At 42.1% G+C, this 26978-nt stretch overlaps 1 long non-coding RNA gene across 1 annotated transcript; it reads right to left on the bottom strand.

Moving 5' to 3' along the window:
- Positions 1-372: 372 nt before the first annotated feature.
- Positions 373-2611, bottom strand: LOC127307479 (uncharacterized). Its single transcript, XR_007855608.2, has 5 exons — positions 2297-2611; positions 2112-2208; positions 1870-1946; positions 911-986; positions 373-743 (listed from the first exon to the last, which is right to left on the bottom strand). It is a non-coding gene; the product is annotated as an uncharacterized lncRNA (long non-coding RNA).
- Positions 2612-26978: the final 24367 nt, after the last annotated feature.

Here is a 26978-nt window from a genome sequence, read left to right as displayed (position 1 = left end):
AACACACACTTGGGTAAGTCCAACTCACCCAAGGTTTTCATAAAACATTTACAACAAGGTAAGCCTTGAGGGGTTTCCAACCTAAAGTTTCATGAGTTGAACTACTATTGCACTACGGCCGAGATGAGAGTCATCACGCCATAGATGGTGTGAAAAGGAGTAATGGAGTGGATCATACTTGCTTAAGATAAGCATGTACTATGACCACACAAGGAGGATTATACTTTCAGATTTGTGGTGCTAAATATACAACTTAGATAGTGGATTATCACTATCCAACATACTCTTAAATGGGTACACGGCATACTCCTCTCAAGTTGAGAATACACCAAGATCGTGACATTGATACCTCTATACTACAAAAGGGGTGGGTGTAGTGTAAGTCATTATCTTGAGATGGAACATGCTCAAGTAGAGCATACAAGATAACCAAGAGGAATAGCACGGCCATGATACCATGCATCCCATAATCACAAAGACAATAGTGGAGTATCACCACTAGGGAGTACTCCACTAGCAACCATACATATATGACAATAATAAGGAGAACAACACACATAGAACCAAGGTGCTTTGGACATCAACAAATGACATCCAACTAGACACCGAATCAGAGGTCAAAAGATGGCTTGCCTTGGCTTATTTGTCCCTGTACTTCTTCAACTCCATCAATATAAGAATTCCAACAATATAAATAATCTTCTCATCCGATTCCACTTCTTCTTCTCCGGAATTGTTCGCATCTATCGCCGGAAAATATAAAAGGAACACAATCAATCACATTGCATCAACAAGACAACATTCAACAATCAACAACTAACCATGCAGCCAAGGTATAACATACTAAAGACCTATAGACACCACAAAACAATTTTTAAGAGTTTTAATTTAGAAAACCCCATTTAATTACCTAGTAAAGGTATGAGTGCATCACAACTTAGCAATTGCCTCTCTCGGTTATCACCATGGTATAAACCAAATATCCCCTGGTAGATAACATCATAAAGATGACAAGTGCATTAGTTTGGCAACAAAAACATTCACATTATAATTTGAAACATTTTTGGAAAAGCGGGCAATCATTCTCCCTATTTTAAGAAGCTTACATAACACTACACAAGAATAGGAGCAAATGATATGCCCCACCATTTGAAGACTTAAGCAAAACAAAAGAGCTAAAGTTAAATTGCAGAGGTTTTGTTTTGCAAGCATAAAACAAAGGTTGCCCATCTCTACTAAAAAGAGTTGGTCAAGGGTTTTAAATAAACCGAAAAGTTTTGCTTCAACAATGCATGTCACACATAAACATTACTAACAGCAACAAATATGTATTAACAGAGACTAATAATATTTTTCCTATATAGCCAGTACTAATACAAGACTAACCCAATTGGAATCACCCAAAAATATTAAACCTACAATTTTAGGAATTTCTTTGAATCTGACTGTACAGAAAACAAGATCTGTAAGCCATAAATCGTAGAAAAATCCTAAAAATATGAGGCCACTGGCATTCGAAAGATATTTAAACAGAGATTCACACACAATTGGATTTGGGTTCAAATTGTTTCTGAAACTCTCACAATTGGATTTACAAGTTTACTGCATGTTTTCACCATTTGCTTTAACTATGGGGTTGCACAACAGATAAAGGTTTGAATCTTGTTTGAGATGATTAAGAAAACATTCAGTAATCCTACAGAATTGGAATCACACAATTAGGTTCAAAAATAGATTTTTGATGATTTAAAAGCTAACAGCCATGTCTGCAGAACACACAGAACAAGTTTAATTCATCAAAAATCATACACAAATCATAAAAATATGAGGTCAGCTGCATCTGAAAGGTATTGAATAGGTGGTCCTTACCCAATTGGTTTCATTCAAAAATTCGTTTCCAAGCTCCTGGTTTAATTCGACAAAGTCAGATCTGACCAGATCTTGATCTGTGAACCATTTCTATTTTAGGAGGTCATTTGAAGTGAAACCAATGCCAAAATGAAGGTATTGGAGAGGGATTTCACCCCCAGTTGAGTTTGCTCAAAAAGGTTTTGTAAAACGGAAGAAATCTAACAAACAGTGATTCTGCATGTTTGCAGAACTTTATTTACCATGCAAAATCCGTAACGAATTTGAGGATGAGACCAACGCCAAGTTGTAGATCTTTTCAATACCTATCTGTGGAACTTTGAATCACTCGATTTGGATCTGCACACAAGATTTGGAGGATTTTACAAGTTCGTACCAGAATCTGAAATAGCAAGATACAGAAATTACTGCAAGGTTTTGGACGAACCTTGCTCAAGAACTTCAGATCTGAGGATAGCTCAACCTTCTCCATGCTTGGACCAACATGCACCTGCATCAAGATCCAATCTAGTGAGAGGAGAAAGGAGAAAGTGAGCTGGACTCATCAAAGATTAGGGGAGAAGAGAGGGAGAGAGATGCTCTCATGGTGAGGGGAAGCTTGAGGGAGGAGGGGAGCTCCATCTTGGTGGCTTTCCATGGCCATGGCCGGCCATGGAGCTAAGGAGGAGCAGCAGCTCGTGGGGAGGAAGGGTGAGGAAGGTATGAGGGAGTGGAGTGTGAAAGAAATGAGCCAAGGGGAGTGGAGGTGGCAAGCCAAGCTCTTATATAGAGGGAGGATGGTGGCTGCCTCCATTTTGATTGGCTAAGGTGGGTGGCTGCCCATTTATTTGTTGGGGTAGTTGGGAGGCAAGGCTTGCAAGAGAAGGAAATGAAGAGGAGGGGCTGGCCGAATTTCAAGTCATGGCCGGCTCCTTTCTTGTCATGAGCAAGAGAGAAATGTGAGAGAGATGCACAACATTCATGTGAATAGTTCAAGGCATGATGTTGAGAAGATAATGTCAATGAGTGACTTTGATAATGATAAAAACAGGAGTAGATACATATAGATAAAAAAGGAGTATGAAGGTGACATGTGCCATGAGAATAATCTCCACCACTTTGGTTGAGACCAACTTATGATGAAGATGGTTCCCAAGGTATAGTTGATGAATAAAAGTTTTTAATAGAATTCAAAATTGAAGGATTGGGGTTGGCCGCATGCAACAATGCATGAGCATGCCAAGGTAGATGGGATGGTGATGGTGGTTTAGTCAATGATAGAACAAGGTTAAGAGAGAAGGTGAGTGAAGTATCCATATACTCACAAGGATGAATATATTGACATAACTCATCAATTTATGAGATCAAGGTGATGATGGAAGAGAATATAAAGTATTTGAAATACCTCAATTGTCTAGGGACAATTGGGAATGAACTCAAGTGGAATGGAATTTGAAAATGTTGAGAGAACTAGTTGGAACATAGGAGTTCAAAATGTTCTACTTACTTTCCCAAGTGAAGTAGAGTTTTCTCAAATTTAAAGCAAACAAGAAATGGTATAGGTACCATAAACAAGCCTTTTGTAAAAAAGAAGGCAAGATAGAAAATAATTGTTTTAGAAATTAGTACTAGGTAGAAATGGGATGAGAAAACAAAACCCATTTCAGTTCCTTGTTTTCCTGGGAGAAATATCTTGAAAAGTTTTAGTAAAACTAGAAGTAGTTTTGTGATCAAAACTAGAGAAGGAAAATCAATAGGATTTTTTGAGAGAGAAAACTAATTTAGGGAGAAGTGTTCTCAAGGGTAGATGATGGCTACAAAATGTACCCATCATTCCCACTCTTGGTTTTGTGAAGATTGATCTTGAATAAAAACAAGAGGTAAAAGTAAAGAAAGTGATCTAGTGCAGAAACACTGGATAAAGTATGAGATCAAGTGGGATATAGGAGTTGCAAGGATAGACTGAGACATGCAAGACGTGTAGGTTGAAGAGGGTGTTGCATAGATGATATCCATGCATTGAAGTCAACAATAACAGTTGTGAGTGCTTAGAGATCAATTGCCAAAGTCTGGACATTTTAAGCCTGTCAACACAGATGGTCGACATGGCCTCAAAACCAACAAGAATGAGTGGGTATAAGAGAGGGATGTAGCTAGGGGTAGATGATCCCAAATTTTGAATTAAGGAAGATTGAGCTATCTTGTACCACCAAGAGAAAAATAAAAATAGCACACTCATGTTGCCATGAGGAGAAGAGTTTGATGTAGTAAAAAGGAAAACAAATTTTTCCTAAGTCACAAATGTGTTTTATTAGGTGAGTTGTTTGTCTAACCACTAGAGGTGTTGTTCTTTGAGGTAACTCAAGGCCAAACTCAACAAGCAAAACAAGACAATTCATCTACCAGCAGATCAAAGCAATTCATCATAACAATCAGATCAAGGCAATTCATCTTAATTAGTCTATAGAAAAAGTTTTTGTTCCCCCTAATTTTTGTAATAAGGACAATTAATCAAGGTTGCAAAACTTGGGGTGTTACACCCTCTCGGTGGAATGTCGTCTAATGTCTTGCAAGCATATGAATAAGTTCATAAGAGACCACATACCACGGTACGAGTAAAGAGTACTTGTCAGGAGACGAGGTTGAACAAGGTATAGAGTGATACCGATGATCAAACCTCGGACAAGTAAAATATCGCGTGACAAAGGGAATTGGTATCGTATGTGAATGGTTCATTCGATCACTAAGTCATCGTTGAATATGTGGGAGCCATTATGGATCTCCAGATCCCGCTATTGGTTATTGGTCAGAGAGAAGTCTCAACTATGTCTACATAGTTCACGAACCGTAGGGTGACACACTTAAGGTTTGATGTTGAAACGGCAGAACTTGAATATGGAATGGAGTTCGAAGATTTGTTCGAAGTCCCGGATGAGATCCCGGACATCACGAGGAGTTCCGGAATGGTCCGGAGAATAAGATTCATATATAGGAAGTCATTTTATGAGTTTGAAAATGATCCGGTGCATTTATGGAAGGTGCTAGAAGGTTCTAGAATATTCCGGAAGAATGTCACTTTGGAAGGTGGAGTCCCGAAGGGACTCCACCACCATGGCCGGCCAACCCTAGGGGGTGGAGTCCCAGGTGGACTCCACCTATGGTGGCCGGCCACCCCCTCCCAAGGGAAGGTGGGAATCCCACCTCTAGTGGGAGTCCTAGCTTGGGTAGGTTTCATGTCATATGGAAGGTTTTGGTTTGGGGTCTTATTCGAAGACTTGTAGTCCAACTCTTGGGGTTCCACCTATATAATGAGGGGCATAGGGGAGGGGGCCGGCCACCATAGAGCCACAAGTTGGCCGCACCCCTTGAGGCCGGCCACCCCCTCTCCCAAACCCTAGCCGCCCCCTTCTCCTCCACCTCTCTCGCACGCTTAGCGAAGCTCCGCCGGAGTTCTCCATCGCCACCGCCACCACGCCGTCGTGCTGCCGGATTCAAGGAGGAGCTACTACTTCCGCTGCCCGCTGGAACGGGGAGAAGGACGTCGTCTTCATCAACACCGAACGTGTGACCGAGTACGGAGGTGCAGCCCGATCGTGGCACCGTGATCAAGATCTTCTATGCGCTTTTGCAAGCGGCAAGTGATCGTCTACCGCAGCAATAAGAGCCTACTCTTATAGGCTTTGGAAATCTTCAAGGGTTAGTCTTGATCATCCCCTCGTTGCTCCCGTCTTCTAGATTGCATCTTGGCTTGGATTGCGTTTTCGCGGTAGGAAAATTTTTGTTTTCTATGCAACGAATCCCTACAGTGGTATCAGAGCCAGGTCTATGCATAGATGGTTGCACGAGTAGAACACAATGGTTTGTGGGCGTTGATGCTCTTGTTATCTTTAGTTTGAGTACTTTGCATCTTTGTGGCATAGTGGGATGAAGCGGCCCGTACTAACTTTACATGACCGCGTTCATGAGACTTGTTCCTCGTTCGACATGCAACTTGTATTGCATAAGAGGCTTTGCGGGTGTCTGTCTCTCCTACTATAGTGAAGATTCAATTTACTCTTCTATTGACAACACTAGTATCACCGTTGTGGTTCATGTTCGTAGGTAGATTAGATCTCTCTCGAAAACCCTAAACCACGTAAAATATGCAAACCAAATTAGAGACGTCTAACTTGTTTTTGCAGGGTTTGGTGATGTGATATGGCCATAATGTGATGATGAATATGTATGAGATGATCATTATTGTATTGTGGCAACCGGCAGGAGCCTTATGGTTGTCTTTAATTTTCATGTTGAGTAGTATTTCAAAGTAGTTGTAATAGTTGCTACATGAGGTGAACAACCATGAAGATGGCGCCATGGACCTTGACGCTACGCCGACGATGATGGAGATCATGCCCGTTGATGATGGAGATCATGTCCGTGCTTTGGATATGAAGATCAAAGGCGCAAAGACAAAAGGGCCATATCATATCACATATGAACTGCATGTGATGTTAATCCTTTATGCATCTTATTTTGCTTAGATTGCGACGGTAGCATTATAAGATTATCCCTCACGTTAATATCAAGATAATAAAGTGTTCTCCCCTCGTATGCACCGTTGCATTGTTCGTCGTTTTGAAGCATCTCGTGATGATCGGGTGTGATAAACTCAACATACAACGGGTGTAAGCCATGTTGCACACGCGGAATACTTGGGTTTGCTTGACGAGCCTAGCATGTACAGACATGGCCTCGGGACAACGGAAACCGAAAGGTTGAACACGAGTCATACGGATGATATGATCAACATGTTGATGTTCACCATTGAAGCTACATCATCTCACGTGATGATCGGTTTTGGTGTAGTGGATGTGGATCGTGTACCACTTAACAACTATGAGGGATGTTGTATTAAGTGGGAGTTCATTAGTAATTAGATTAAAACATGAACTAATTATCATAAACATAGTCTGAGTAGTATTTTGAATTAATTTTGTAGTATTGGCATCCGTTTTCTACCATGCGCTAGTCTTGTTATTGAGATAGAAATACTGTTAAAATCTGACAAGAAACTTTACGGATTGGTACCGTATTGTTAAAGAATCAAGAATTGATTAAGTCCTATTGCAAACTTTTAGCAAACCTCACATTGTTGATTCAAAGAGCTATGGTTTCAATTAGTACCTAAAGTTATCTTGTCTCCGTGAAACTTGAAGTTCAAATCTGTTTGAAAAGTAAGGAGCTGAAAATTTAGTTTTCAGAAATAATCAAGGTATGAGATATATGTGATATCTAAGACCTTATTGCAAGATGATAGAATATAAATTTGGTGAGACTACATAAACTCATAAGTTTTATGGGAATGTATGAAGGTTGAAGACGCAAGACGTCCCAATCCTCCAACTATTGGGGCACTAACGATATTCGCATATCCATGAAGTGATCGTCCTTAGTATGCACCGTTGCTATGACTCGTCGTTTCAAAGCATCACGTAATGATCGGATGTTATAGATTCTACGTGTGCATACAACGGGTGCAAGCCAGATTTGCAGATGCAAATACCAAGGTTAAAAGTTTATGAGCCTAGCATGTACAGACATGGTCTCAGAAAGTCATCATGATACAATGGATAAAATTATGAGTGAAATTGTTCATCATATTACAAGGTTACTAATAGTGAAATCCGGAACACTTGTCATATGATGATCAAATTCTAAGTTAGAACCTCAAGGTTATTGGTATTAGACCAACAAACCTAGAAGTTAATGATGTTGAAGTGTTTTTCTGAATAATGAGGAAAGCTAAAAGAGAAACTGCAAAAGATATTTTGGCAAAAAGAAAAGAAAAGACTAGAAAGTCTAGCTTAGGTGTATATAAATGATATACATGTTATGGTTGTATTCCTAATTAAGTCACACTATAAAATTCTTGGGTATTAGTACTATATTGGTTGGTATGAAGTGTCATACAAAACAACGCAATACAAGAATACAATGGCCTAAGTGACTGACAAGGAATATGATAGGAATGCACGTCTGGAACAAAATAAAGTGTTATTATGTTCATCGTTGGCATTCTATCTAGCCCTTAGAATTTATAATAAAGAACTTAATAATAGTTATTTTGCTCTGGTCAAATGAAAACAATAAGTTGTTCAAATTATGACATTACTCCATCTACGATGGATAAGTTATTATAAATCTTAATGGTGAAACACACATACATAACACTGACGCTAAAATGCCATAAGGCAAATGATTTGAATTCCACTTATTTGTGGAACCGCCATTTAGGTCATGTTAGAAAGGAACGCATGAAGGAACTCCATGCAAATGGATTTTTGGAGTCATTTGATTTTTGAATCATTTGGCACTTGCAAATCTTTTCTAAAGAGAATGACTAAAATACTGTTCATAGGCCAAGAGATGAACGGACAACTAACTTAGTGGAAAAATACATGATGATGTATGTGGTTCACTGGACATAGTTGTGTGCGGAAGATTCTTCTACTTCATGAAAACTTTCAACAATGAATTGAGTATATATATGTGGATATATTCGATAAGGAAGAAGTTTGAAATGGATTCAAATAAATTTCAGCATGAAGTGGAAATCATCGTAATAGAAAAGTCAAATATCTATGATTGGATCATAGTGGAAATATTTGAATTACGAGTTTTAGCGAACATCTAAAAGAGTCATGAAATTGTTCTACAACTCACATTTCTTGGAGTATCATAATGATGATATAGTATCCGAGAAATGTATCCAAAACTTGTTGGATTAATGATGAGATAAAATATTATGACGCCATTATATTTTTGTGGATTGTACTTTAGTGACTACCGCTTTTACACTAAATAGAGCATCATCATGATCCGTAGAAATGACATCATACGAGTTATGGCATGGGTATAAATCCTAATAGTCCTTTCTTTAAATTTTGGTCTAAAAGTTTACAACCAAAATCGGATAAATGTCTTTGTTGGTTATCCCAAAGAATTGATTGGGAATTCTTTCCACTATGAAGTAAACGACAAAAGTGTTTGTTAATATTACTTGCTTATTTCCAAGAAATTGTTTTCTAGCGAAATATTTGAGTGGGAGGACAATAGAACTTGATAAGGTTTATGAACCTGAGCATAATGATCAGAGTAGCGCAGCATCGGAAATTGGTTCCGGAAGCGACCACGACGATCATGGCTCCCATGACTACAAAGTGTTTTAGCCATGGAGATCGAAGTACATATTGAACCTTGTAGGTATGGTTTACTTTGTGATCAAATAAATGATTTGTGGACAAAGGATTGATTGTGAACAATGATAAACCAACTACAAACAAAGAAGTTATGATGGGCCCTGACTCCTTTAAAATGGCTATACGCCATGAAATCCAAGATAGATGAATACTTTTTGAAAGTAAATAGATGAGAGTGGATTTTGTACACCCACACATGGGTGTGGGTGTTTCCATCACCGTCCATTGTGCTTTGGGATTCGGAAAAAAATAGGAGAGAGAAAAGAATCTTTCCATCTACCATGGTGGGCACGAATCTCGAGGAATAAATGGACGGTGACGGAAACATCCACACCCATGCGTGGGTGTACAAAAGTATTTCCGTAAATAGATCTATAAAATTTTTTTTTTGAAAACTTACAGCAGGAGAGTCTCCTACTGCTGAAATATATTAAAAAGGATAAATTTTACATATTTACATTCAGCCACAAAAGGCCTAGGACTCCATGGAGTCCTCAAAAAATCAAACCCTCAACGAAGCAGAAAAGATTACAAGTTTATCTCGAAGCTCAGGTTTTAATCTAGAACCTAGCAATAGATCTATAAAATTGATGGACTTGGATGAAGTATCCTTGAAGAAGCTTGACTTGTCAAAAAGTTGTTTACGACAAAGTTCAAAGAGTTGACTACGACAAGATTAGATCTTCCGTAGCAATGCTTAAAGTCTATATGGATTATTGTCAACACCCGGATTTTTAAGTCCAGATGCCTATTATGTCGTACATCGCAATCCCAGGAATAATGTTTTTGCGAGACATAATAGTAAGTAGCATAGAGTCATCATTTATTACAACACATATTGTCTTACAACCATAGATCACATGATCCAATATTACACGAATATATTGTTCAACATCACAAATAGTAGCGGAAGCGAAGTAGTAGTGGACTATCTATTCCACAGGCAACGCTTGACTTTAGAAGACGATCCTAGTTATCGTAGACGTCCTGTTGTCCGTCGTCCCGATCATCGGTGCTCTCCTTCATAGTCTGGCATTTGAATAGCCAGGGCAAAGCCATGAGTACTTTTTAAAGTACTCGCAAACTAACTCTACAATAATTACTCATTAAGGGTAGTAAGGGGGTGCTAAGCTCTAGGATCATTTGCATAAAGCCAAGTTTTAGTATTATAAATCTTTGGTAAAGCCTTATCATGCGCTAGACTAACTCAAGTGGGAACATTAGTGTCATTCCCACAACTCATTATAGTTCACCATAATGTCACCTTTCAATTCACCATTCCTTTTTAAGATCAAAACATATTAATGATAACGGAGATAGTATGGCCTTTCCAATCGTCCATAACCGTGGACACGGCTATTCGAATAGGTTTAACACTCTGCAGAGGTTGTACTCTTGTGCCACAACTTTTGATTTCATCCGTCGAGGATAACCCCGAATCATCGTAACACAGTACGCGGATCATCAATCGAAACCTTTCACTTATATATGCTAGTATGAGCACCTCTCCCCATGAGCTTGGCCTCCCGGTGGAAACCGCAGTCAACCGGGGAACTGCACAGGGCTTGGGCCGTACATTCACCTCATTTCAACATCAATCCACACTTAACGGAGGCAGCCGCAGCGTAACCCCTATGATGTTTGTTCAGAGGGAACCCATACTAAAACACACAAGTTTCTAGTTAAGCCCTACCCATAATCAGGTATTGTGGGGGTACTTGTATAATTGGAAGGGTATCGCATTCAAACCCAATCATCAATTTTATCAAAAATCACCATCTTCTCTTGTTCCAATCCACCTCCACTTTACTTTCTTTCAAAGTCATTTCACTTCACCATGTTCCCATCTAGAGTAGTCAATATTAATAGATTAGCACTAGCAACTAAATGAGGGGGCTATCTAGCTTGTGATAATCTATTCCAAGTATTGTTCTACTCTAGACCAAGTGAATCATAAATCAACAAGTACTTTGAAATAAATAAGCAAAAGTAAATGTAAGTAAAAACATGGGATAGGTAATACATCAAAGTAAAGTGTGATGGTGCCTTTGCTCTTGTAGAGCTAAGCACTTGTGTTTAGCAAGGGTTAGCTTGCCTTGAGCTGGGTAGTTATCGAAGTTCTCTTCTTCTTCCTGAGAGTAGCCCTCCTCCTCTTGGTATTCCTCGTTACTAGCGTCTATATACGAATACGAGGTATAAATACTAAACCAAGTTCACATACTAAACTAGAAACACTCAAAAGAGTTCCCACACTAATCCTATCATCAATCAAACATGGCATGGTGAATTATTTGCTTAGTCTTTATTTGAAAGAAAATAATTCCCTCTCATTATTCCTATTTCTTAAATTGGGTAAGTAGATCCTTAGAGAAACTCATTTCTTCTCATTATCTCTTATTAAGATTTAATCTCTTCATATAATAATAAGGTATGAAATATAGGTTGACCCAAAGTCAACATTTCATAACTATTATATGTGAGTTCAATTTAATTGAAGTGCTACACTTCACATAGTTTTAATACTTAACATTTAATGAATTAAAATCTCTAAGTAATAATTCTCAGGGGTTCATTAGCCTAAGTCATTCCCCCTGGTTATTAGTACTTAGGATCACAATTTAAATGAGAGGTAGCTCTCATATTAGTGTTGAGTTTGAATTCCACTTTCAAATGCTCTAGAATTGAGTACATAGCCAATTTATTTGATCTAGTCCATGATCATACAAACAACATGGCTATATTATTGCATAATCAATTAGAGGACATCATTTGTGATTTATTAGAATTGGAATCACTTCAAAATCTATTCTGGTTAAATTTTAAATAAAGTTTGAGTGTTCAAAAGTCCCTGGCTTGTCTTTTTTATCCAATTAAATCTACTATGAATTTGGAGGTGGGGCCAGTGGCATTGGATAGATAAATTCATGGGCTTTCCAACGGTATAAAGTTTGCTAAATTTGGTTTGGCAGATTTCAAACTATTCAAATTTTACTAAACCTTCAGCAGGGCAAATTTGAATAAAGATTAAAACTAGATTTGAATTCATGGGCTAGGCGGGAAACGTTACTGGGCCGAAACGAATTTTAAAAGCACTTCGCAGCCCAACAAGCAACCGGTGCGGGTGGGCTGCCCTGACGAGGTGGGGGCCACCTGTCAGCGGCTCTTTAAACAGCGAAACGGTATGCGGAATCTAAGCCGTAGGATTAGAACTAGATCCGACGGCGTGTGAACGTCGTCGTCTCCGACGAGCGGTGAGCCTAGGGGGTCGGAGGGCGTACCAGGCCGTTGCAGGTGTCTGGCAAGGTGCGCGGAGAAGGTGTAGTAGATGAGGAAGCCCTGGGAGCAGCGGCGGCGCTCGGGTGAACGCCAATCGAAGCAGAGCTTCAGCGGGCTCCGGCGGACTTGAGCTTGCGATTCGAGCAGCTCCGGCGAGGTGGTGCTAAATTGAGGTGGGGAGAGTGTTCGGTGAAGGGAGGGGAGCAGATGGTGTGAAGGAGTTGTGGGCTGAGGAGCTCTATTTATAGCGGGCGATGGAGGCCGTGAGGTGCTGCGGAGGAGCGTCGACGACGTGGCCTCTCCGTCGATCGAAAGGGCAAGGCGAGGACGGCATCTTGTAGGCGTCGTCCTGGCGATGCTCGAGGACTAGCTGGCGCGGAGAAAAGGTGAAGGGATGGCTCGGGAGCTTGCAGGGTTTGCGGCAGGGCGTGCGGCATCATTTGGTCGAGGATGACGGCGACGGTGCAGGGGCAGGCCTGGGCTTGTGTTTAGCGTGTAGAGGGCGGGGAGTAGCTGCTCAACGCCGCGGTAGGCTTTGCAGGGGAGGAGTAGGCTGCTCGAGCGCGCGACGTACCGGCGTGTCCAGGGCGCGCTCACCGCGTCGACTGGCACGCTCTAGCACGGTTTGGACACGCGTGTTCTGGCCAATGCCGAGCCTTGGCGAGCATGGGCGGTGTACCATTCGATTCCTTGAGTGACAGAGAGGCTCCAGGACAAGGAGATGGGTTGAGAGAGAGGCCAGAGGTGGGGATGCCAAGGGTGGCCGGCATGGCCACGGTATGCATTAGTCTAGGGTTTCTTTTCCCTCTCCTCTCACTTTAATCGACCAGGGCAGGTACTAGGGTGAAGCAGGGGTTGTAAGGGAGTGCAATGATCAAAGATTAAAGGGGTTTCGTGAAGAAACCAGAGGATAATAGGGTGTAGCTCAAATCTGAAATCATGCCCGCCACCTGTTCGACACAATGGCCGCATGAAGTTTTTATTTGAATTTTGAAATTCTTTTTGGTGAATCTCATTTATATAATTAATGTGAAGTATTGGTGGTGGTGGCACTCAATTTGGAGTTGTTTTGCAAAATGTCAAAAGTGACATGATCTTCACTTTATTTCAGCATCCCTTCTTATCCCTGTTATTCTGGTCAACCTAGTCAACTCTAGCCATGATGGTCAACATCAAAGTTACTCACCTTGACATGGTCTTGGATGACATGGTTTTGGTTGACCAAGTTTAGTTCAAGAATTGAGAAAACCAGAGGGGTAAAGAGGTGAAGAAAATATTTTGGGGAGAAGTGACCATTATCATATGTATGTGAGATTTTTGATTTCCTTGTGTTTGATTCTTGATCCAAAGATGCAATTGTGTTAGTTTAACATATTGAAGTATTCTACAAGCAAGGGAGCAAGCAATTATGGCCTGGGTTGAGGATTTGCAAATTGGCATATTGTGTATGTAAGTGAAAAAATGGGTTTTTCCCATTTTCTCCAATTCTCCTCAAATTAGGGTTTGGTGATCTTGGTTAGGGTTCAAATAGCAATTGTTAAACATACTAACACTCATCATGGCAATTGCACAAAAGAATTCACTCAAATGCAAGAAACTATATGTGGCACTATATGCATAGAAAAAGTTTTTGTTAATTGCAAATTTTGAGTTTGGGAAATTTCTTTCTTGTTTAATTTTGTTGAAACTTGGGATGTTACAAACCCTTCCCCCTTACAAAAGATCTCGTCCCGAGATCTGAGAAAACTAGGTACTAAAGAGATCTGGGTACTCAGTCCTCATAAAGTCTTCTCTCTCCCAAGTGGCTTCTTCTTCGGTGTGGTTACTCCATTGGATCTTCAGAAACTTGATACTTCGGGTACGGGTGGTTCTGAAAGTTTCTTCCAGGATGCGAATAGGTACTTCGCGGTATGTCAGATCTGAGTTGATATCCACAGCTCGATGGTCGATGTTCTTGAAAACCTCGGTCTTCTCAGGCACTTCTAAACACTTCCGGAGTAGCGAGATGTGAAACACATTGTGCACCGCTGACATTTCTTCCGGTAACTCCAGCTGATAGGATACTTCTCCTCGGCGGCTCAGGACCTTGAAAGGTCCGACATATCGGGGTGCGAGCTTTCCTCTAAGCTGGAATCTCTGCATTCCCTTAAGAGGGGACACTTTGAGATATACGAAATCTCCGATCTCGAAGGTCATCTCTCGGCGTCTTTTGTCGGCGTAGCTCTTCTGTCTTGATTGGGCTGTCCTGAGATACTCGCGGATCTTGTGAACCTTCTCTTCGGCTTCTCGGAGAATATCTGGTCCAAAGACTTGACTCTCTCCTACTTCCGACCAATTCAGAGGGGTACGGCACTTCCTTCCGTACAGTGCTTCGAAGGGGGCCATCTGCAAACTGGCTTGGTAGCTGTTGTTGTACGAGAATTCTGCGTACGGTAAGCAGTCTTCCCACTTAGATCCATATTCTAGCACACAAGCTCTCAACATATCTTCTAGTATCTGGTTGACTCTTTCAGTCTGTCCATCTGTCTGTGGGTGATAGGCGGTGCTGAAATTCAGACGAGTTCCGAGTCCTTCATGTACTTTCTGCCAGAATCTAGAGGTGAATTGGGATCCTCGGTCGGATACTATCGACTTCGGGGTTCCATGCAGGCTGACTATTCTTGAGATATATAACTCTGCGAGTCTCGGTCCTTGATAGGTGGTCTTGACGGGGATGAAGTGGGCGACTTTGGGTAGTCTGTCGACCACTACCCAGATGGAATCATTTCCTTTACTAGACTTGGGCAGTCCGGTGATGAAGTCCATTCCTACGGAATCCCACTTCCATTCGGGAATCTGTAGGGGTTGTAACAGTCCTGCGGGGCGTTGATGTTCTGCTTTGACTCTTTGACAGATGTCACACTTGGCGATGTAGCTTCCAATTTCTCTCTTCATTCCATGCCACCAGAATTGTTCTTTCAAATCCTGGTACATCTTGGTTCCTCCGGGGTGGATGGAGTATAGGGTGTCGTGAGCTTCTTTCAGAATAACTTGCTTCAATTCTGAGTCTGACGGCACGCAAAGGCGTTTGTTATACCATAGCACTCCTTCTTCATCTACGGTGAATCCCGGTGCCTTTCCAACGGCTATTTGGTTCTTGATTCCGTCAATGCTAGCATTTCCTTTCTGAGCTTCTTTGATCTGACTAATCAGGGTGGGTTGGAGTTCAATGCTGGCGAGGTATCCTTCGCTAACCAATTCAAGCCTAAACTGTTCAAACTCTTCAAACAGGCTGGGTTGCTCGATTGCTAACATGGAGTTCAACTGACACGGCAGTCTACTCAGAGCATCCGCTACCACATTGGCCTTGCCGGGGTGATAGTGGATTTCCATGTCGTAATCCTTGATTAACTCTATCCATCTGCGCTGTCTCATATTCAGCTCCTTCTGCGTGAAGATATACTTCAGGCTCTTGTGATCCGAGTAAACCTCGCATCGATGACCCATGAGGTAATGACGCCATACTTTCAGGGCTAACACCACCGCTGCTAGCTCTAAGTCATGGGTTGGATAGTTCTGTTCATGCTGCTTCAACTGTCTTGATAGGTAAGAGATCACTTTGCCTTCTTGCATTAGCACACATCCAAGACCAATCTTGGAGGCGTCACAGTACACCTCAAATGGCTTGGTAATGTCCGGCATAACCAGTATTGGGGCTGTGGTCAATCTTAGCTTGAGCTGTTGAAAGCTCTCTTCACACTTGTCAGTCCATTCGAACTTCCGGTCCTTCTTCAACAATTGAGTCATCGGTCTTGCTATGCCCGAGAATCCTTCAACGAATCGGCGGTAATATCCCGCCAATCCGAGAAATGCACGGACTTCTGTCTGAGTGGTTGGGGCTTTCCATTCTTCAACAGTCTTGATTTTTGCGGGGTCAACGGCAATTCCTCCGGCTGACAGGATATGACCCAAGAATCCTACTTCTTTCAACCAGAACTCACACTTGCTGAACTTGGCATACAACTGATGCTCCCGAAGGGTATCTAGGACCACTTCCAAATGTTGCTCATGTTCTTCTTCGGACTTGGAGTATATGAGGATGTCGTCGATGAAGACAACGACAAACTTGTCCAGGAAGTTCATAAAGATCTTATTCATGAGATTCATGAAGTAAGCGGGGGCATTGGTCAATCCAAATGACATGACATTGTACTCATACAATCCATATCTGGTGGTAAAGGCAGTTTTGGGGATATCGGTGGCACGAATCTTCAGCTGATGGTATCCTGTCCGCAGATCAATCTTCGAGAATACTTGGGCTCCGGTCAGCTGGTCAAACAGATCTTCTATCTTGGGCAACGGATACTTGTTCTTAATGGTGACATCGTTAAGCTTACGATAGTCCGTAACCAAACGAGTGGCACCGTCCTTCTTATCCACAAACAAAACTGGCGATCTCCAAGGTGACGCACTTGGTTGAATCAGACCCTTGAATAGCATATCATCCAGTTGCTTCTTCAGTTCCACTAACTCTGCCGGGTTCATGCTGTAGGCTCTCTGGGCTATGGGTCCGGTTCCGGGGATTAGCTCGATGATAAACTCGATATCCCGATCTGGGGGCATACCGGGTAGATCGTCCGGGAACACATCAGGATATCGACAAACGACCCTGATCTGATCCAAGGTGGGTTTGGCTAGGCTTTGGTTACAAGTGAATTTTCGGGGCATCTTTTCAGATATGTGTTCGACTATTATTCCGGTGCTACTAGTCATGGTGATGGCCTTCTTGGCACAATCAATCAGTCCATGATGTTTCGCCATCCAGTCCATTCCCAGGACAACTTCCAAACCTTTGGCTCCCAGAACAATCAAATTTGCATAGAATTCTATTTCATGTATTCTGATTGGCACATCTTTGCAAATTTTTCTAGCTTTAGTGGTTGATCCAGGTATTTGAACTATCATGACATGCTTCAAACTGATGGGTTGAATCTTACTAGTGCATGCAAAATCTTCGGTAATGAATGAATGCGATGCTCCAGAATCAAACAGCACTCTTGCGGGTATTGAGTTAACAGAGAACATACCCAGCACAACGTCTGGGGCTTCCTGAGCTTCTTCTGCATTCATGTGGTAGAGGCGGCCGTTGCGGTTGTTCGGGTTGTTGGGGGCGAACTTCTTGTTGGTGGTGACACGACGCTGCTGCTGCGCAGGGCCCGAGGTGTTGGCGGCAGTCTTGGCAAGCTTCTTGGGGCACTCATAGGAGAAGTGCCCAGCCACTCCGCACTCGTAGCAGTTGTAGGTGGACTTGTCCTTGGGGGTGATGGGAACAGCATTGCTCCCAGTCCTTGGAGCAGTGTTGGAGTTGTTGTTGGGGGCGCGAGGTGGAGCGCGGTTGAAGTTGTTGTTGTTGTTGTAGTTGTGGTGGCCTCCTGGCCTGGGGTTTCCTCCACTCCGGTTCTGATAACTCGGACGTGGATTCTGCATCGGGGGCTTGTTGTTTCTTGGGGCGAATCCTCCACTTGAGTTGGGGTGATACTTGTGATTGTTGCTGGGCCCACTCTGGTTCATCATACGGCGCTTGCGGTTCTCATTGGCTTGGTGTATCTTCCCCTCCATCTGAATGGCGGAGTCAACGAGGGCTTCTAAGTCAGCAAAGGGGATATTGATCAGCACAGTCTGCATCTCATCATGCAGTCCATTCAGAAACCTCTCCTTCCTTTTCTCGACGGTGTCCGTCTCATCCGGGGCGTACCTTGACAAGGTGAGGAACTTGTCGCGGTATTCTACCACGGTCATTCTGCCTTGCTTCAGTTCCCTGAACTCATCCCTCATCTTCTTAATCAAACCCGGGGGCACATGATACTTGCTAAACTTGAGTTTGAAGTCCTCCCAAGTCATCATTTGCCCCGCATGTAAGGCGCGGGTACTTGTCCACCAGGCACGTGCAGGTCCAGCCAGATTGTGGGTGGCGAACAACACCTTCTCGTTGTCCTCCACTCCGGCAACCTCGAGATTGTTCTCCATAGTTTGGAGCCAATCATCAGCATCGAGGGGTTCCTCTGTCTTGCTGAACACCGGTGGGTTGGTGTTCTGGAAGTTTTTCAGTTTTGACCCTGGGTGGTCGTGGTTTCCGTGGCCTTGATTGCCCTGTGCAATCTGTTGAAGTGCAGCTAGGTTGGCTTGATGGTCAACTCTCTCAGCTTCTCTTTCTGCCATCATCTGTTGCAGCAGTTGCATCATTGTGTTTTCGTTGCGAGTTGGGGGTGCCATCTGAACAGTGATAGGGATCATGAGATGAGAGGGAAGTTTCTATGGCTCATTTTGGTATAAAATTTCACACAACTTAAAACTTGATTCATAAAAATAATATTACACACACACAAACATAGTCATGGAGGTAGCAATATTACAAGCCAAATGTTCCGGAGGGTTTTAAGAACCCTTTCAACAAACTACGATACATGGGGCGGGTACAAAGGACCAATACATAACACGGGACGCAAGTGCTCAGACGGGACTACTCGCCATCGACGTTGATAGGGTAGACATTGTCTACCCCGGCATCGAGGTGCTCGTGGCCATCCTCGTAAGGGTGGAACTCCAGGTCGTCGTCTTCCTCCTCCTCGTAGTCGTCGTCGTTGCTGACGTAGGAGTAGCCGTCCCCCTGGATGTTCTCCCCTTCACCTTCGCCTTCCAGCTCCTGGATCTGCTCAGCTTGGGCGGCGATGGTCGCCTTCAGAGTGGCGATCCTGGCCTTCAGGCGATTGATGGTGTGATCCTTCTTCTGGTTGGCACGGCGGAGTGCCCTGCGTTCTCCGGCGATCACCCTGATGGTGTCCGCCTGCTGCGCCAACTGAATGTGAGTGTGGTTGGCGTATTCGCGGGAGTTGTCGAGGTCGATGCGGGTCTCGTTCAGCATGAAGTCCAGATGATCAACATGGTGGCGAAGCTGCGGGTGCGACGGCAGGTTCATTGGCACTCCGAGGGAGTTGTGCCTTGCATAGTGCACAAAGCGACTATCCGTGAAGTCCATGAAGTTTTGCCCGCACAGACGTGCGAGTCCTTCCTGAAGTCCCCTTGCGAGACCATCCGCCCAGTTGTTCTCCCTGAAGGAGAACTGGATCCTTGCGCTCATTGGGAGCGTGAACCTTCCACGAAGGTCCACCATGATCCCCCACTGAAGTTGACCACCGGGCTGGTCATTGAGCATTCCACCAAAGACTTCCGGTGGTGGGCGCCCGAGGAACTCTGAGAGGGAGAAGAGGTCCCTCTCGAAGATGATCTCTCCACCGTTCCCCAACTGATAGAACTCAGTCTGGAGAAAGGGCTGCGCGTCCACGACATGATCCATCTGTAGAGAGATTAGACGATTAAGTTAGAGAGGTGCAAGTGTTCCAAATTTTAATTTACTTATAAGAAGGGCATGAATTTAAAGTTTGCAATAGACTCTTCAAGGTAAGAAAGTGAATAAGGTTTTCATAACTAGTCAAATCATGGAATTTGAAACTAAGTTTTTGAGCGTTCATTCTAACTAGGGTCTCCTAAGGTCAAACAATGGTTCTGATACCAACTTGTCAACACCCGGATTTTTAAGTCCAGATGCCTATTATGTCGTACATCGCAATCCCAGGAATAATGTTTTTGCGAGACATAATAGTAAGTAGCATAGAGTCATCATTTATTACAACACATATTGTCTTACAACCATAGATCACATGATCCAATATTACACGAATATATTGTTCAACATCACAAATAGTAGCGGAAGCGAAGTAGTAGTGGACTATCTATTCCACAGGCAACGCTTGACTTTAGAAGACGATCCTAGTTATCGTAGACGTCCTGTTGTCCGTCGTCCTGATACTGGTGCTCTCCTTCATAGTCTGGCATTTGAATAGCCAGGGCAAAGCCATGAGTACTTTTTAAAGTACTCGCAAACTAACTCTACAATAATTACTCATTAAGGGTAGTAAGGGGGTGCTAAGCTCTAGGATCATTTGCATAAAGCCAAGTTTTAGTCTTATAAATCTTTGGTAAAGCCTTATCATGCGCTAGACTAACTCAAGTGGGAACATTAGTGTCATTCCCACAACTCATTATAGTTCACCATAATGTCACCTTTCAATTCACCATTCCTTTTTAAGATCAAAACATATTAATGATAACGGAGATAGTATGGCCTTTCCAATCGTCCGTAACCGTGGACACGGCTATTCGAATAGGTTTAACACTCTGCAGAGGTTGTACTCTTGTGCCACAACTTTTGATTTCATCCGTCGAGGATAACCCCGAATCATCGTAACACAGTACGCGGATCATCAATCGAAACCTTTCACTTATATATGCTAGTATGAGCACCTCTCCCCATGAGCTTGGCCTCCCGGTGGAAACCGCAGTCAGCCCGGGAACTGCACAGGGCTTGGGCCGTACATTCACCTCATTTCAACATCAATCCACACTTAACGGAGGCAGCCGCAGCGTAACCCCTATGATGTTTGTTCAGAGGGAACCCATACTAAAACACACAAGTTTCTAGTTAAGCCCTACCCATAATCAGGTATTGTGGGGGTACTTGTATAATTGGAAGGGTATCGCATTCAAACCCAATCATCAATTTTATCAAAAATCACCATCTTCTCTTGTTCCAATCCACCTCCACTTTACTTTCTTTCAAAGTCATTTCACTTCACCATGTTCCCATCTAGAGTAGTCAATCTTAATAGATTAGCACTAGCAACTAAATGAGGGGGCTATCTAGCTTGTGATAATCTATTCCAAGTATTGTTCTACTCTAGACCAAGTGAATCATAAATCAACAAGTACTTTGAAATAAATAAGCAAAAGTAAATGTAAGTAAAAACATGGTATAGGTAATACATCAAAGTAAAGTGTGATGGTGCCTTTGCTCTTGTAGAGCTAAGCACTTGTGTTTAGCAAGGGTTAGCTTGCCTTGAGCTGGGTAGTTATCGAAGTTCTCTTCTTCTTCCCGAGTAGCCCTCCTCCTCTTGGTATTCCTCGTTACTAGCGTCTATATACGAATACGAGGTATAAATACTAAACCAAGTTCACATACTAAACTAGAAACACTCAAAAGAGTTCCCACACTAATCCTATCATCAATCAAACATGGCATGGTGAATTATTTGCTTAGTCTTTATTTGAAAGAAAATAATTCCCTCTCATTATTCCTATTTCTTAAATTGGGTAAGTAGATCCTTAGAGAAATTCATTTCTTCTCATTATCTCTTATTAAGATTTAATCTCTTCATATAATAATAAGGTATGAAATATAGGTTGACCCAAAGTCAACATTTCATAACTATTATATGTGAGTTCAATTTAATTGAAGTGCTACACTTCACATAGTTTTAATACTTAACATTTAATGAATTAAAATCTCTAAGTAATAATTCTCAGGGGTTCATTAGCCTAAGTCATTCCCCCTGGTTATTAGTACTTAGGATCACAATTTAAATGAGAGGTAGCTCTCATATTAGTGTTGAGTTTGAATTCCACTTTCAAATGCTCTAGAATTGACTACATAGCCAATTTATTTGATCTAGTCCATGATCATACAAACAACATGGCTATATTATTGCATAATCAATTAGAGGACATCATTTGTGATTTATTAGAATTGGAATCACTTCAAAATCTATTCTGGTTAAATTTTAAATAAAGTTTGAGTGTTCAAAAGTCCCTGGCTTGTCTTTTTTATCAAATTAAATCTACTATGAATTTGGAGGTGGGGCCAGTGGCATTGGATAGATAAATTCATGGGCTTTCCAACGGTATAAAGTTTGCTAAATTTGGTTTGGCAGATTTCAAACTATTCAAATTTTACTAAACCTTCAGCAGGGCAAATTTGAATAAAGATTAAAACTAGATTTGAATTCATGGGCTAGGCGGGAAACGTTACTGGGCCGAAACGAATTTTAAAAGCACTTCGCAGCCCAACAAGCAACCGGTGCGGGTGGGCTGCCCTGACGAGGTGGGGGCCACCTGTCAGCGGCTCTTTAAACAGCGAAACGGTATGCGGGATCTAAGCCGTAGGATTAGAACTAGATCCGACGGCGTGTGAACGTCATTGTCTCCGACGAGCGGCGAGCTCCCTGGCGGCGAGCCTAGGGGGTCGGAGGGCGTACCAGGCCGTTGCAGGTGTCTGGCAAGGTGCGCGGAGAAGGTGTAGTAGATGAGGAAGCCCTGGGAGCAGCGGCGGCGCTCGGGGGAACGCCAATCGAAGCAGAGCTTCCGCGGGCTCCGGCGGACTTGAGCTTGCGATTCGAGCAGCTCCGGTGAGGTGGTGCTAAATTGAGGTGGGGAGAGTGTTCGGTGAAGGGAGGGGAGCAGATGGTGTGAAGGAGTTGTGGGCTGAGGAGCTCTATTTATAGCGGGCGATGGAGGCCGTGAGGTGCTGCGGAGGAGCATCGACGGCATGGCCTCTCCGTCGATCGAAAGGGCAAGGCGAGGACGGCATCTTGTAGGCGTCGTCCTGGCGATGCTCGAGGACTAGCTGGCGCGGAGAAAAGGTGAAGGGATGGCTCGGGAGCTTGCAGGGTTTGCGGCAGGGCGTGCGGCATCATTTGGTCGAGGACGACGGCGACGGTGCAGGGGCAGGCCTGGGCTTGTGTTTAGCGTGTAGAGGGCGGGGAGTAGCTGCTCAACGCCGCGGTAGGCTTTGCAGGGGAGGAGTAGGCTGCTCGAGCGCGCGACGTACCGGCGTGTCCAGGGCGCGCTCACCGCGTCGACTGGCACGCTCTGGCACGGTTTGGACACGCGTGTTCTGGCCAATGCCGAGCCTTGGCGAGCATGGGTGGTGTACCATTCGATTCCTTGAGTGACAGAGAGGCTCCAGGACAAGGAGATGGGTTGAAAGAGAGGCCAGAGGTGGGGATGCCAAGGGTGGCCGGCATGGCCACGGTATGCATTAGTCTAGGGTTTCTTTTCCCTCTCCTCTCACTTTAATCGACCAGGGCAGGTACTAGGGTGAAGCAGGGGTTGTAAGGGAGTGCAATGATCAAAGATTAAAGGGGTTTAGTGAAGAAACCAGAGGATAATAGGGTGTAGCTCAAATCTGAAATCATGCCCGCCACCTGTTCGACACAATGGCCGCATGAAGTTTTTATTTGAATTTTGAAATTCTTTTTGGTGAATCTCATTTATATAATTAATGTGAAGTATTGGTGGTGGTGGCACTCAATTTGGAGTTGTTTTGCAAAATGTCAAAAGTGACATGATCTTCACTTTATTTCAGCATCCCTTCTTGTCACTGTTATTCTGGTCAACCTAGTCAACTCTAGCCATGATGGTCAACATCAAAGTTACTCACCTTGACATGGTCTTGGATGACATGGTTTTGGTTGACCAAGTTTAGTTCAAGAATTGAGAAAACCAGAGGGGTAAAGAGGTGAAGAAAATATTTTGGGGAGAAGTGACCATTATCATATGTATGTGAGATTTTTGATTTCCTTGTGTTTGATTCTTGATCCAAAGATGCAATTGTGTTAGTTTAACATATTGAAGTATTCTACAAGCAAGGGAGCAAGCAATTATGGCCTGGGTTGAGGATTTGCAAATTGGCATATTGTGTATGTAAGTGAAAAAATGGGTTTTTCCCATTTTCTCCAATTCTCCTCAAATTAGGGTTTGGTGATCTTGGTTAGGGTTCAAATAGCAATTGTTAAACATACTAACACTCATCATGGCAATTGCACAAAAGAATTCACTCAAATGCAAGAAACTATATGTGGCACTATATGCATAGAAAAAGTTTTTGTTAATTGCAAATTTTGAGTTTGGGAAATTTCTTTCTTGTTTTATTTTGTTGAAACTTGGGATGTTACAATTATTCTAGTAATCACTACATATTTCCTTTATGAGATATGTTAGTAGGATGGCAAAATACATTACTTATCAGAAGTGTGTATTAAAGGTGTATACAAGATACAACCAAGAGTTTTGCTAGTCCGTGGAATACTAGATAGGTATACGAACTTCAAATTGGATGAAGTAAGTATCACGGAGTTGGAATCTTCACCAGATGAAATAGTCAAAGAGTTTTTGATTTCATCAGAGACGATGAAGAGGCTTGCATTTGCAAGAAATTAAGTGGGAGCGCTAAGACACATTTATAATACTTTATGTAGGTGACATATAGTTGGTTATAAATGATGTAATTATATACTTGATTAAAAGGTTTCATTGAGAAATTAATTTCAATGAAAGGATATGGACTGAAACATATCTAGTGTCAAGATCTATGAAGATAGATTGAAACACAAAATAAGTTTAAGTCAAAGTACATAGAATGGATATTGAAATAGTTCAATATAGAAATATTAAGAAAATGTTCTTGTCATGTGAAGTTTTAACAAGACTTGAGTGTATCTGATACTCAATGAGTAAAAACACATGAGTGATTATGGATCACGAATAATGTGTACACAATCAGATGACCTGTGCGCTAAAATGTTATGAGCATATACCAGAATGATTCATGAGATGATCATTGGACGACAGTAAGAGTATCCTTGAGTACTTTAGAAGAACCAAGGATATATATATAGTTTTGTATGGAGAAATGACAAACAAATCGCTGTAATGTGATTACACCGATATTTGTTTTGTCATATATAAAAATAGAATTTCAATCTCAAAATAGACTAAGTGTTGTTTTAAAGGTAGCACAATGAGCTAGAAGTTGTCTATGTTAGATTTAGAAGAGTTCTAAATATTGTGACGGATTCTACAAACGAAAGGCAGAGTATGTCATTGTTTTGACAATGACTGAGGATGTTAAGTCAAGAAGTTCTTTGAGAACTTGGTGTAGTTCCGATAGTGTCAGAATTTTGAAGCTATATTGTATGTGACAATATTAGTGACTTATTTCAGACCGCGGAATTAAGGTTTCACCAGAAGATCAAACATATTTAATGCCAACTCATTTGGAAATGAGTGATGCGTTGAGACGCAAATGAATTACAAAATACATACGGTTCTGAGCATGTCAGATCCGTTGACTAAAACCTCTCCCGTGAGCAAAACATGATAAAACACCAGAAGGCCAAGGTGTTATATCTTTACAATGTAATCTAGATTATTGACTCTAGTGCAAGTGGGAGACTGAAGGAGATATGCCCAAGAGGCAATAATAAAAGTGGTTGTTATATATCTTTATGTTTATGATAAATGTTTATATGTCATGCTATAATTGTGTTAACCGAAACATTAGTACATGTGTGATATGTAGACAACAAAGAGTCCCTAGTATGCCTCTTAACTAGCTTGTTGATTAATGGATGATTAGTTTGATAATCATGAACATTGGATGTTATTAATAACAGGGTTATGTCATTGCATGAACGATGTAATGGACACACCCAATTAAGCGTAGCATAAGATCACGTCATTAAGTTATTTGCTATAAGCTTTCGATACATAGTTACCTAGTCCTTATGACCATGAGATCATGTAAATCACTTATGCCGGAAAGGTACTTTGATTACACCAAACGCCACTGCGTAAATGGGTGGTTATAAAGGTGGGATTAAGTATCCGGAAAGTATGAGTTGAAGCATATGGATCAACAGTGGGATTTGTCCATCCCGATGACGGATAGATATACTCTGGGCCCTCTCGGTGGAATGTCGTCTAATGTCTTGCAAGCATATGAATAAGTTCATAAGAGACCACATACCACGGTACGAGTAAAGAGTACTTGTCAGGAGACGAGGTTGAACAAGGTATAGAGTGATACCGATGATCAAACCTCGGACAAGTAAAATATCGCGTGACAAAGGGAATTGGTATCGTATGTGAATGGTTCATTCGATCACTAAGTCATCGTTGAATATGTGGGAGCCATTATGGATCTCCAGATCCCGCTATTGGTTATTGGTCAGAGAGAAGTCTCAACCATGTCTACATAGTTCACGAACCGTAGGGTGACACACTTAAGGTTTGATGTTGAAATGGTAGAACTTGAATATGGAATGGAGTTCGAAGATTTGTTCGAAGTCCCGGATGAGATCCCGGACATCACGAGGAGTTCTGGAATGGTCCGGAGAATAAGATTCATATATAGGAAGTCATTTTATGAGTTTGAAAATGATCCGGTGCATTTATGGAAGGTGCTAGTGAAGGAGATATGCCCTAGAGGCAATAATAAAGTGGTTATTATTTATATCTTTATGTTTATGATAAATGTTTATATATCATGCTAGAATTGTATTAACCGAAACATTAGTACATGTGTGATATGTAGACAAACAAGAAGTCCCTAGTATGCCTCTTAAACTAGCTTGTTGATTAATGGATGATTAGTTTCATAATCATGAACATTGGATGTTATTAATAACAAGGTTATGTCATTGTGTGAATGATGTAATGGACACACCCAATTAAGCGTAGCATAAGATCTCGTCATTAAGTTATTTGCTATAAGCTTTCGATACATAGTTACCTAGTCCTTATGACCATGAGATCATGTAAATCACTTATACCGGAAAGGTACTTTGATTACACCAAACACCACTGCGTAAATGGGTGGCTATAAAGGTGGGATTAAGTATCCAGAAAGTATGAGTTGAGGCATATGGATCAACAGTGGGATTTGTCCATCCCGATGACGGA

Source organism: Lolium perenne, chromosome 6, assembly GCF_019359855.2.
Source record: "Lolium perenne isolate Kyuss_39 chromosome 6, Kyuss_2.0, whole genome shotgun sequence".
Taxonomy (NCBI): domain Eukaryota; kingdom Viridiplantae; phylum Streptophyta; class Magnoliopsida; order Poales; family Poaceae; genus Lolium; species Lolium perenne.
The sequence above is the reverse complement of the archived record's forward strand: the minus strand, read 5'-3'. Positions and strand labels throughout refer to the sequence as shown.